Source organism: Callionymus lyra, chromosome 19 (assembly GCF_982586985.1).
Source record: "Callionymus lyra chromosome 19, fCalLyr1.hap1.1, whole genome shotgun sequence".
NCBI lineage: Eukaryota > Metazoa > Chordata > Actinopteri > Syngnathiformes > Callionymidae > Callionymus > Callionymus lyra.
In genome coordinates this window covers 27,052-40,577 of record NC_141836.1, presented here as the reverse complement: position 1 = coordinate 40,577, position 13,526 = coordinate 27,052, and the positions used below count along the sequence as shown (strand labels likewise).

Sequence of the window (13,526 nt, the reverse complement as noted above, 5' to 3'; positions counted from 1 at the left end):
GTGTATAGACGTGTGTGTATATATATGTGTGTATGTGTATAGACGTGTGTGTATATGTGTGTATGTGTATAGACATGTGTGTGTGTGTGTGTATATATATATACGTGTGTGTGTTTATATATGTGTGTATGTGTATAGACGTGTGTGTGTATATATATGTGTGTATATGTGTGTATGTGTATAGACGTGTGTGTGTGTATGTGTATAGACGTGTGTGTATATATATGTGTGTATATGTGTGTATGTGTATAGACGTGTGTGTATATATATGTGTGTATGTGTATAGACGTGTGTGTGTATATGTATATGTGTGTATGTGTATAGACGTGTGTGTGTGTGTGTGTGTGTGTGTGTGTGTGTGTGTATATACTGTATATATATTGTAACGATCCTGTTTGTTCTGTTCATTAATGTTGCGGGCACTTTAAGAAGGTGAGTCTGTGCGCATGCGCAGTTGTTGTTAGAGAGATTTCGCGTTCAACTAGTGGTGTGAAGAACGAGCGGCGTTGGTTGTGGCCGAAACAATAACCTCTCTGTGAGTACAGCGAACAAAGAAACAATATCTGTGCAAGACAACCGTCTGGTCATGTGTGGAGGACCAAACGTTACATTGGTGTCAGAAGCGACTTTTTCGGACCTGCTCCTGAGGCGAAGCTAACGGTTATTAGCAACGAACTTTGCTAACGAACGTCCCCGGTATGTACGGGAAAGTGAAGAGCGAAAGTGAGGAGATGGACGTTGGTGCGAGACGACGGGACCATGCTCAACAGTTAAGAGACGCTGTGTTACAACTCTCAGAAGAAGAATGTGCGTCAATGCGTGCGCCAATGTGCAGCAACTGGGCTTCATCAAGTATCAAACAGATCACACATCACACCTACCATGATTTTGTTCAATGAGATGAAAACTTATTTGATGTTCAATCCAGTGTTCAGGTTGACTTCAGTGCTTATGTTTTAGTAGAAGTGAAGCTGTGGTGCTTTAGTTTAATACATGGACACAGCACTAAACTTTGTTGTTGGTTGTTAGTTGTTTTTTTAGATTTTGGGATCAACCGTCACTTTTTAGTAATGGGAGAATTATTTCTCTGCACTGTGCGAGTCGTCCCAGAGCCATTGTTCAGCCTGAAGCCAATACGTTTTTAGGTTGAAAAGTTTGCCCCCCTGAAAAAATGTAATGCCCCCCTTCATATTGGAGTGTCAACAGGTTGGACAGGTTGATCAGGAGGGCTGGTTCTGTGGTTGGAATGAAGCTGGACTCACTGGTGACAGTTGCTGAGAGGAGATCATTGAACAAACTACTGTCCATCATGGACGATGACAGTCATCCTCTCAGCACTGTCATCAGTGAGCAGAGAAGCAGAATGAGTGCACGAATGCTCCTACCCAGGTGCAAAACAAATAGACTCAGGGACTCATTCATCCCTCGGGCTATTAAATTGTACAATTCTGAGTTCGGGGGCAGGAGTGGAGTGAGAGTATCTGGATGTTCTGTTCCATGTTAGTCTTTGTATCTTTGTCTTTGTTGTTTTTCTTTCCTTGACCTATGTTCTTTGTCTTTGTCTTTAGACTTAGATTGTGTCATCTTGTTCTTCCTCTTTATGTTCTTCTTTTTCTTCTTTTTTATGTATTATTTTTTATTGTTTATGAAAAATTGCTGGCTATTGTAAAAAAACAATTTCCCAAAGGAGACCTCCTGAGGGATCAATAAAGTTTTACCTTACCTTACCTTAAATGTTTTTCTGCAGCCGGGTCTGTCAGTGTTATACTAGATCCACTCAGTATAAACTGTTGTCAACATTGAAGTCAAATCATCTCCAGAAATGATACTTTGTGATGAAGTCTTAATGTTAAAAGAGACAAATGTAATAATATCTTTAATGAATCAATTCATGTACATTTATATCAAACCTGCTATTCCCTGCATGATGGGATCAGAAACACTAGAATTCTACTTTCTCGGGACGTTTTAGATTTACAACGACGACATCATTAAAAGTGTGAACTGCAGTCACACTGCAAGTTTATGTCCATAATCCTTAGATATTCTCTCCAAATGAGAACAATTTAACAGAAGAGTTTAACATTACCTTGGCTGTAGTCATGCTCTGTAGACAGAAGCTTCACCTGCACAGGTGATCTCATTAGCTCGTCCTGTCTCTCCACCTGCACGCAAAGCAACTTGTACTCTCTGCTGCCCTCTAGTGTTGCTAAAACGATTTATTATGTCCAATAAACAAACCTACAGAAAGACTTAACAGTGTGGGTCTTTCTTTTTATTTCAAGGGTCCCCATTTTATCTCAAACATCAATATAGCTAATATTTAACACTAATTGGTAAATATCAAACATGTATGCTTCATTACAGTTGAAACAATTGTTCTCTGGTAACAAATATTTATCATTAAACATGTGTGTTCATGTATGATCCATGGCACTCATCATGATGGACAAATATGATGGAAAAACATTCTATTAGTGTCAGTACAGTACACGAGGTTGGAAATCAACCACGCATTTGCGCATGCGTTGTCCACCTACAAGGAGGTTTATAACGGTCAGACGCGGAAGAATCTACGAAACTATCACTGATAGATTCTCAAAAATCATCTGATATTAAATGATCTTTTCTCTCAAGGATAAGGATGTTGAAGGAGTGACGTCACAGTGTCCACTGTTGAAGGATAAGGATGTTGAGTGTCCAGCTGGAAGGAGCACAGGTACATGTTGTGGTTTATTAAAGTCTCTTTTCATTTTATTGACATCGGTAAATGTAACGCTAAGTTTAAGTGAAGGTATCAAGACCTGTCGCCCTTCCCAGCTATCTTCTAAATAATCCACGGAGGAAAAATTCAGAAAAAAAAGTCTTATATAGATCCAGAGCGGTCCGTAATAGGAACAAAAAAACAAAACAGGCACTCGGGGCGAAGGCAGGGCACTTCTGGAGATCGGGGTCCCAACAGCAACTAAAACAAAAAGACAAAAGGACTCACTTGAGTAAATAAAAGTGCTGACAACGTCAGGAGTATCCAAAGGATTATCCAGTTGTGATTCAAAGGCGAGGAGCGAGATCGAAAGGACAGCCAACCTGGTCTGGAAACGCAATACTCTGGCGAGTTCTTCCGGGTAGAGACGCTCCTTATCAATGGGAAGAACCCGCCACTCCATCATCCCCAGCCGCGCACCTGCCAGCGTCTGTCACTCAAAACACACCTTCAAAATAAAACAAAAGAACATAAGCATGACACTTGTATGTTGATTCTATCAAATGTATTCTGCCTATTTTAAATGTTGACCTTTTTTCTTATAAGAGTAACTGTCAGGAGTCTTGATGTAAAACGTCACTCAAATGTGTCATTTATTTATTTCTCTCACAGGATTCAGAGTCAATGTTCATTGCACAGAATTTCCATCTCCGTCCTGCACTGTCTGTGATGATGGAACTTACATGGACAAATTGAACCGAGAGAAACATGGTTTCAAGTGTCTCGTCTGTACTGAAGGTAAAGTTTGTTCTTCACTAGAATGATGAGTTGGTCAGTATGTAGATGTGATGTAGAATTTGTTATTGACTAACAGGACTGAGAGAGATCAGATCCTGTACCTTCACAGCAAACACCAAGTGTGAACCTCTGGAGGGTTTTTTCTGTGTGGACGGCTCAGTGGACACATGTGTGGCAGCACAGCAACACTCCACATGTGAACCAGGACAGTTCATCATCAGAGCAGGCGAGTTTCACATCCAACATGTGAAATGCAAGAGTGCAGAAACTATAAGACACACACAATGTTCTTCACAGGAACGTCCTCCACAGACACTGAGTGTGGAACCTGCAGTGAAGGAACATTTTCAAATGGAACGTTCACGTCATGTCAGGATCACAAACAGTGAGTGAAGCTTCACAAATGTTTGCTCCAGATGTTTTCTTCTAAACTGTCTCCACTTGTCTTTGTAGATGTTCAACATATCTACGAGAAGGAACTATTTCTTCTGACTCTGTATGTCGAGAAGGTTTGACACCAGGAGAAGTGGCTGGAATTATTGTTGCTGTGATCGTTCTACTGATCACATGTTCTGTAGTTTATTGGTATAAAAAAAGAAAAAGAGGTAAAAAACAAATGCATTCATAAAAATCACATTATTATATTGATTTGTGTTTATCTGGAGTCATTTCCTTGAATTATTTTTCTCCTTAACCAGATGGAAAAGAGTTCAAGAGAAGAAGGAAGGTATGTAAGAATGTTTTTTAGTCATTTATCAAAGTGATTTAATGTTTAAATGTAATGTTGATTAATTTTGCAAATGTCATCACTTGTACAATTAAAATGAATGTCAATTTTGGTTTAATATCTTCAGCACTGCAGTATTTGTGCATCAGAGAAACGATCATTATTTCTTATTAGGAGGTGGCAGTGGGAATGAATGAATGTATGGATTCAACGGAGCATCCGTGAGAATTTCAATTAGTTTGAGCTTTTTTTTTAATCTAAACTGACTTATTTTTTTCTTGTCTTAGATCAATTTATTCATCTGAGAATAAGTCCGATGAAGTGGAACATGTTCCACTGATGGTAGAACCCGGGGAAGACCCAGAACACACTGAAGAAGCATGTTCCTCCACTGGGCTGGAAACACAGGGGGGTCCTCCAGAAAGAGCTGGACGATGTAACTGGGGAGAAGAAAGTATGGACCTCTCTGCTGAAGCTGCTGCCCCCGTGACAAGAATCCAGATAAACAGACCAGAGATAGCAGACGTTGAATATGAACTAATTGGACACGAGGATATTAAAGTAGATTGTTCAGTCATTCAATAGAATGTTTGAGTTTTATACAACATGAAAAATGTGTTCATAAATGATGTGTTCAGTGAACATAACATATTTCTGGCTGTTTTCATTTGCCTGTGTGTGTAGCTTAGTCTGTGATATAGAAAACAGTTTCTGTCAAAGCTTTCATTAATCTCATAAATGGCTGATCAGTTAAACATCAGCCAGGTTTGAGGATGTACTTCACTCCACAGCCGTCAGTGTTGCTTGTTCTTTCACTGCCCTTTTTGTGAGGTCACCAAATTCAGACCAGCACAGATGGACAAAACCCAACAGCACATACAAAGCCACTTGAGAAAGGCAATCATCATGGAGGTGTGTACAGTATATGTTTAGTTAGTTCCTCGTATATTGCATCATAAAAGTCTAACCGTTTACATTTTTATGTTTGACAGACTATCCGATACACAGATGTGGGCTGCAGACCAGAACCTCACGTCCATTGTCATGTGCGTGTCAATGTGTGTCAATGCGCGCGTGTGTCAATGTGCGTCAATGCTTGCGCGCGTGTCAATGTGCGTCAATGCTTGCGTGCGTGTCAATGCGTGTGCGTGTGTCAATATGCTTGCGCGCGTGTCAATGTGCGTCAATGCTTGCGCGCGTGTCAATGTGCGTCAATGCGCGCGTGCGTGTCAATGTGCGTCAATGCGCCCGTGCGTGTCAATGCGTGTTCGTGCGTCAATATGCGCGCGAGTGTCAATGTGCGTCAATGCTTGCGCGCGTGTCAATGTGCGTCAATGCTTGCGCGTGTCAACACACAACACACGCACGCACACATTAAACAAATGCGCACACCCACATTAAACAAACGCGCACGCACACATAAAACACACGCATGCATACACAGACATGCACTGACAAACGCACACACACACGGTGACATGCAAACATAAAACACACGCACGCACGCACACATAAAACAAACGCGGATTTTATAGGTTTGTTTGTGATGTGTAGTTATGCGTTTGTGTGCATGTCATTGGTGTGTGTGCGCATGTGTCAGTGTGTGTCTGCGTGTGCGTGCGTGTGTGTGTTTTATGTGTGCATGTCACCGTGTGTGTGCGTGTGTCAGTGCATGTCTGTGTGTGCATGCGTGTTTTTTGTGTGCGTCCGCGTTTGTTTTATGTGTGCGTGCGTGCGTGTGTTTTATGTGTGCATGTCACATGAAACAAATGCGCGCACGCACACATAAAACAAATGCGCGCATGCACACATAAAACAAATGCGCGCATGCACACATAAAGCAAATGCGCGCATGCACACATAAAACAAATGCGCGCACGTCACATAAAACAAATGCGCGCACGCACACATAAAACAAATGCGCGCACGCACATATTAAAGAAATGCGCACGCGCACACAAAACAAATGCGCAAGAGCACACAAAACAAATGCGCGCGCACAGATAAAACAAATGCACACGCACACAACACACGCACGCACACATTAAACAAATGCGCACACCCACATAAAACAAACGCGCACGCACACATAAAACACACGCATGCATACACAGACATGCACTGACAAACGCACACACACACGGTGACATGCAAACATAAAACACACGCACGCACGCACACATAAAACAAACGCGGGTTTTATAGTAAGTAAGTAAGTAAGTAATATGACAACACCGAGAACAACACAGGAGTTCGAGAAATTCAAGGAAATGCCTGAACAAATAGAAACGTCTTAAGATGTTTCTTAAAGGAGTCAGTAGACTCCATCAAGCGCAAAGAGAGAGGAAGATTGTTCCAAAGCTTAGGAGCAACAGCCTGAAAAGATTTCTCTCCTCTGGTCCTGAGCCGTGTGCGTGGAACCATAAGTAGATTCTGATCCACAGACCTCAGAGCCATAGGTTTGTTTGTGATGTGTAGTTATGCGTTTGTGTGCATGTCATTGGTGTGTGTGCGCATGTGTCAGTGTGTGTCTGCGTGTGCGTGCGTGTGTGTGTTTTATGTGTGCATGTCACCGTGTGTGTGCGTGTGTCAGTGCATGTCTGTGTGTGCATGCGTGTGTTTTGTGTGCGTCCGCGTTTGTTTTATGTGTGCGTGCGTGCGTGTGTTTTATGTGTGCATGTCACATGAAACAAATGCGCGCACGCACACATAAAACAAATGCGCGCATGCACACATAAAACAAATGCGCGCATGCACACATAAAACAAATGCGCGCATGCACACATAAAGCAAATGCGCGCATGCACACATAAAACAAATGCGCGCACGTCACATAAAACAAATGCGCGCACGCACACATAAAACAAATGCGCGCACGCACATATTAAAGAAATGCGCACGCGCACACAAAACAAATGCGCAAGAGCACACAAAACAAATGCGCGCGCACAGATAAAACAAATGCACACGCACACAACACACGCACGCACACATTAAACAAATGCGCACACCCACATAAAACAAACGCGCACGCACACATAAAACACACGCATGCATACACAGACATGCACTGACAAACGCACACACACACGGTGACATGCAAACATAAAACACACGCACGCACGCACACATAAAACAAACGCGGATTTTATAGGTTTGTTTGTGATCTGTAGTTATGCGTTTGTGTGCATGTCATTGGTGTGTGTGCGCATGTGTCAGTGTGTGTCTGCGTGTGCGTGCGTGTGTGTGTTTTATGTGTGCATGTCACCGTGTGTGTGCGTGTGTCAGTGCATGTCTGTGTGTGCATGCGTGTGTGTGTTTTATGTGTGCATGTCACCGTGTGTGTGCGTGTGTCAGTGCATGTCTGTGTGTGCATGCGTGTGTTTTGTGTGCGTCCGCGTTTGTTTTATGTGTGCGTGCGTGCGTGTGTTTTATGTGTGCATGTCACATGAAACAAATGCGCGCACGCACACATAAAACAAATGCGCGCATGCACACATAAAACAAATGCGCGCATGCACACATAAAACAAATGCGCGCGCGCGCACACAAAACACACGGATGCACACACAGACATGCACTGACACACGCACACACACACGGTGACATGCACACATAAAACAAACGCGGACGCACACAAAACAATGTGCGTCAATGCTTGCGCGTGTCAACACACAACACACGCACGCACACATTAAACAAATGCGCACACCCACATTAAACAAACGCGCACGCACACATAAAACACACGCATGCATACACAGACATGCACTGACAAACGCACACACACACGGTGACATGCAAACATAAAACACACGCACGCACGCACGCACACATAATGCGTGTGTTTTGTGTGCGTCCGCGTTTGTTTTATATGTGCGTGCGTGCGTGTGTTTTATGTGTGCATGTCACATGAAACAAATGCGCGCACGCACACATAAAACAAATGCGCGCATGCACACATAAAACAAATGCGCGCATGCACACATAAAGCAAATGCGCGCATGCACACATAAAACAAATGCGCGCACGTCACATAAAACAAATGCGCGCACGCACACATAAAACAAATGCGCGCACGCACATATTAAAGAAATGCGCACGCGCACACAAAACAAATGCGCAAGAGCACACAAAACAAATGCGCGCGCACAGATAAAACAAATGCACACGCACACAACACACGCACGCACACATTAAACAAATGCGCACACCCACATAAAACAAACGCGCACGCACACATAAAACACACGCATGCATACACAGACATGCACTGACAAACGCACACACACACGGTGACATGCAAACATAAAACACACGCACGCACGCACACATAAAACAAACGCGGGTTTTATAGGTTTGTTTGTGATGTGTAGTTATGCGTTTGTGTGCATGTCATTGGTGTGTGTGCGCATGTGTCAGTGTGTGTCTGCGTGTGCGTGCGTGTGTGTGTTTTATGTGTGCATGTCACCGTGTGTGTGCGTGTGTCAGTGCATGTCTGTGTGTGCATGCGTGTGTTTTGTGTGCGTCCGCGTTTGTTTTATGTGTGCGTGCGTGCGTGTGTTTTATGTGTGCATGTCACATGAAACAAATGCGCGCACGCACACATAAAACAAATGCGCGCATGCACACATAAAACAAATGCGCGCATGCACACATAAAACAAATGCGCGCATGCACACATAAAACAAATGCGCGCATGCACACATAAAGCAAATGCGCGCATGCACACATAAAACAAATGCGCGCACGTCACATAAAACAAATGCGCGCACGCACACATAAAACAAATGCGCGCACGCACATATTAAAGAAATGCGCACGCGCAAACAAAACAAATGCGCAAGAGCACACAAAACAAATGCGCGCGCACAGATAAAACAAATGCACACGCACACAACACACGCACGCACAAATTAAACAAATGCGCACACCCACATTAAACAAACGCGCACGCACACATAAAACACACGCATGCATACACAGACATGCACTGACAAACGCACACACACACGGTGACATGCAAACATAAAACACACGCACGCACGCACACATAAAACAAACGCGGATTTTATAGGTTTGTTTGTGATCTGTAGTTATGCGTTTGTGTGCATGTCATTGGTGTGTGTGCGCATGTGTCAGTGTGTGTCTGCGTGTGCGTGCGTGTGTGTGTTTTATGTGTGCATGTCACCGTGTGTGTGTGCGTGTGTCAGTGCATGTCTGTGTGTGCATGCGTGTGTTTAATGTGTGCGTGCGCGTTTGTTTTGTGTGCGTCCGCGTTTGTTTTATGTGTGCGTGCGTGCGTGTGTTTATGTGTGCATGTCACCGTGTGTGTGGGCGTGTGTCAGTGCATGTCTGTGTGTGCATGCGTGTGTTTTAGGTGTGCGTGCGCGTTTCTTTGATGTGTGCGTCCGCGTTTGTTTTATGTGTGCGTGCGTGCGTGTGTTTTATGTGTGCATGTCACCGTGTGTGTGTGCGTTTGTCAGTGCATGTCCGTGTACGCATGCGTGTGTTTTATGTGTGCGTGCGCGTTTGTTTTATGTGGGTGTGCGCATTTGTTTAATGTGTGCGTTCGTGCACAGTAAATTTCCAAGTGTCAAAAAGGAAGTGTTAATGTATTTTAACTATTTCATAGACTGGTTTAACTCTTCCAGATGTAACACAACAACAACAGGTGTAAAACGTGGCTCCTCCCCCTGCAGTGCTGTTGTCAATATCCAGAGTTAAAACCCAGGTGTTATTTATTCAGTGTAAAAAGTGAATGAACACTGTCAAGGGTCAATTTAACAATATTCAGTGTTAATATCTTAATATGCTCCGCCCATTTCAAATGATCCAGAAGTTTCTAGAGTAATTGGACCTCATGGACCACCGCCATGTTTCCATTGGTAAAGACTGTGGTAAGTCTCTCCATCTGCTGACTTATATTTAAATGAATTAAACGATTTATACAATTGTATTCACCGTGACTGTACTACCATTCGCTTTTTAGACTTCTAATGTAGATGAATTGCTATGTGGTTCACCAACATTAAGTTACATTCTATTACTTGTAATGCGGTACAGTTAACCTGCGCAGTGAACACCACGTGTAGACACTTGTAACCAATACCACTATGGATTATTGTGTATATTCGGTTTATGGTGCTCGCTCAAAACAACAGATGTATATGCTGTCTGTACATGCGCGCGCCAGTAAGTACGGTAGTTCATTCCCGCGCCACTCCCCCTCTGTCAGGCTTTAGTTTTTAGTAATGTAACCCAGCCGTTTATTTGTCGTTTTATGTTTCAATTATTTTCACTGGAAGTATATAATTAAACCCAGTTGTTATTTTCGTGTTTTATGTTTTATTACTTTTCAATGCATGTATCGCATCAAGACACTGTCGCTTTAAGACGGCCATTGTTTTTTACCTGCGTTCCACGGATGAGACGCGTGGTGTTCAGATGCTTCAGCGGCTCAGAGACTGAGACACGTGTAAGTAAGTAAGTAAGTAAGTAATATTTATTTATATAGCGCTTTTCGAGACCAGGGTCACAAAGCGCTTTAACAATCAAAAACAATACTCAAAACAGTACATACTTCAAAGATCAAGACAACACCGAGAACAACAAGTTCGAGAAATTCAAGGAAAAGCCTGAACAAATAGAAACGTCTTAAGATGTTTCTTAAAGGAGTCAGTAGACTCCATCAAGCGCAAAGAGAGAGGAAGATTGTTCCAAAGCTTAGGAGCAACAGCCTGAAAAGATTTCTCTCCTCTGGTCCTGAGCCGTGTGCGTGGAACCATCAGTAGATTCTGATCCACAGACCTCAGAGACCGAGCTGGGGTGTAAGGCTGGATCAGATCAGTGATGTAAGGAGGAGCCTGACCATGAATAGCTCTGAAAGTAAGAACCAGAATTTTAAAGTTGATCCTGAAAGAAACTGGAAGCCAGTGAAGAGTTTTAAGGATCGGAGAAATGTGAGTTCTCCTACTTGAGCGGGTCAGAATTCTCGCTGCAGAGTTCTGAATCAACTGCAGACGAGACAGCTCCTTCTTGTTAAGACATGAAAACAAACCGTTACAATAGTCCAGACGAGAAGAAACAAACGCATGGATTACAAGCTCCAGATCATGTTGTGACAACATTTTCCTAAGTTTAGAGATTTTTCTCAGTTGAAGGAAACAGTTTCTGGTCAGTTTTCTGCAGTGTTGAACAAGAGACATGTCTTTATCAAATACAACACCCAGGTTTCTCAGGCTCAGTTTGACAGACTGACCTAAGTCACCCAAGTACTGACTCAACCATGGAATCTTATCATCAGGAGCAATCACCAGAGTTTCAGTTTTGTCCACATTAAGCTGTAAAGTGTGCCAACGCTCCTGCAATTTTACTGAATACACTCGCTTATCACTCCTAGGTGAGCCTAAACAATACGTTTATATTATTGTTTATATTGCTGTGTGTAAATGAATGTTGTGTCGAAGCAGCTATTTAAGTTTTTGTGTGAAACTTGAAGCATTGTTTTATAACTTTATTCAAGTGTATATTTTCGATAGTATTTTATATTGTACTGTTTCACTTTGTTTTGAAAGTAAGTTGCACTTTATATTTTGTTATCGCGTGGTGTTCAGATGCTTCAGCGGCTCAGAGTTCACCGCATCTGTTATTTAACACGCCGATTAAACGTTCGTGCTGTTGTATGGTTAACAAGCGTTGAATGTGTTGAAGGTGCCGTAGCTAAGAATCTTGAATATTAATAAAATAAATCGCCTACCATGACCCACCAATATAGCAAACTTTTTATTGGAATATAAATATATTTTCGTCCTTCAAAATAACAAACAAAATACGTGTGTGAGTTACATTATAATTAAAAAAGCTAAGTTTTAGCGAACTAGCTCTCGTGTTAACGCACCACAGAAAGTTACATTACACGCAATGAAACATTATTTCTGAGTCTTAAAGCAATAATGATATCTTACCTCAATAGACGAGTGACGCGCACCTGATTCCGTCAAGTTATGCACAAACGTGAGGATAAAATGCGATCGATCTTTGTCAACAAGTGTGACGTCATCATCCGGAAGTTGCGTATGCGGCAATTTGAAAACTTTTTAGCTGACGCTAAATTTAAACTAAACTTAACTCGGTCTTTATACAAGCACACATCTACTATTGTATTCATGGCGCTTTTAAACAAACAAGCACAATATCTCATTGTATTCCTGTGGTGTGACGTCACCGCTGCAGGATCAGTTGATTAGCATGTGTGACGTCACCCCTGCAGACTCGCGATTAATGTTGACAAACGTCACGTAGACGCTCATAATCGCAGCTAAATAAAAAGAAAACATATGTCCATAAACGCAATCTCAATGAAAGCTTCTATTTTCATAGAAAAGCGCACCGGATTATAAAGAGGATCAAGCGAAATAGCACAGACTTTATTTTACTCATTCATAAAACAATGTCAACATTATGGAGTTGAAACACCTAAAAATATACAATATAGTCACTTTTACGGGACCTTTTAAGCATGTTTTAATCCGCGAGAGCTTCTTGACTTCCGCGATGCGTAAACAATCCAAGCTCCAAAAAATTAAAATTAAGCATTTTTACCGATTTATATTCACTCTGTACCTCCTTAAAGTGGTTTGAGGTCGTTAAGCACAATCAGGATTAGAATCACACTGTTGACATTAAACATTTCAAATGAGCTTCATAGTTGTAGAATTACGGTAGCCAAATGAAACAGCGACACGTCACGTTACCAAGGCAACGAAGAGATGGGCGACGCGTCAAATGTAACCCGGGTCGTTTGAATCCGACGTCGGGGGGTGCTCTGTATAATACTGGGTGACCCGTGCGTGTCAATGCGTGCGCGCGTGTCAATGTGCGTCAATACGTGTGTGTCAATGTGCGTCAATGTGCGTCAATACGTGTGTGTGTGTCAATGTGCGTCAATGCGTGCGGGTGTGTCAATGCGTATAGACGTGTGTTTATATGTGTGTAGATATATGTGTGTATGTGTATAGACGTGTGTGTGTATATATGTGTGTGTATGTGTATAGACGTGTGTGTGTATATATATGTGTGTATGTGTATAGACGTGTGTGTGTGTATATATGTGTGTGTATAGACGTGTGTGTATGTGTATAGACGTGTGTGTATATGTGTGTATGTGTATAGACGTGTGTGTGTGTGTGTGTGTGTGTGTATATATATATACGTGTGTGTGTTTATATATGTGTGTATGTGTATAGACGTGTGTGTGTATATATATGTGTGTATATGTGTGTATGTGTATAGACG

General features: G+C 42.3%; 1 long non-coding RNA gene across 1 annotated transcript; it reads right to left on the bottom strand.

Annotated features, from left to right (window-relative positions):
• Positions 1–2,483: 2,483 nt before the first annotated feature.
• Positions 2,484–12,287, bottom strand: LOC148058784 (uncharacterized). Its single transcript, XR_015709440.1, has 3 exons — positions 12,197–12,287; positions 3,088–3,212; positions 2,484–2,965 (listed from the first exon to the last, which is right to left on the bottom strand). It is a non-coding gene; the product is annotated as an uncharacterized LOC148058784 (long non-coding RNA).
• Positions 12,288–13,526: the final 1,239 nt, after the last annotated feature.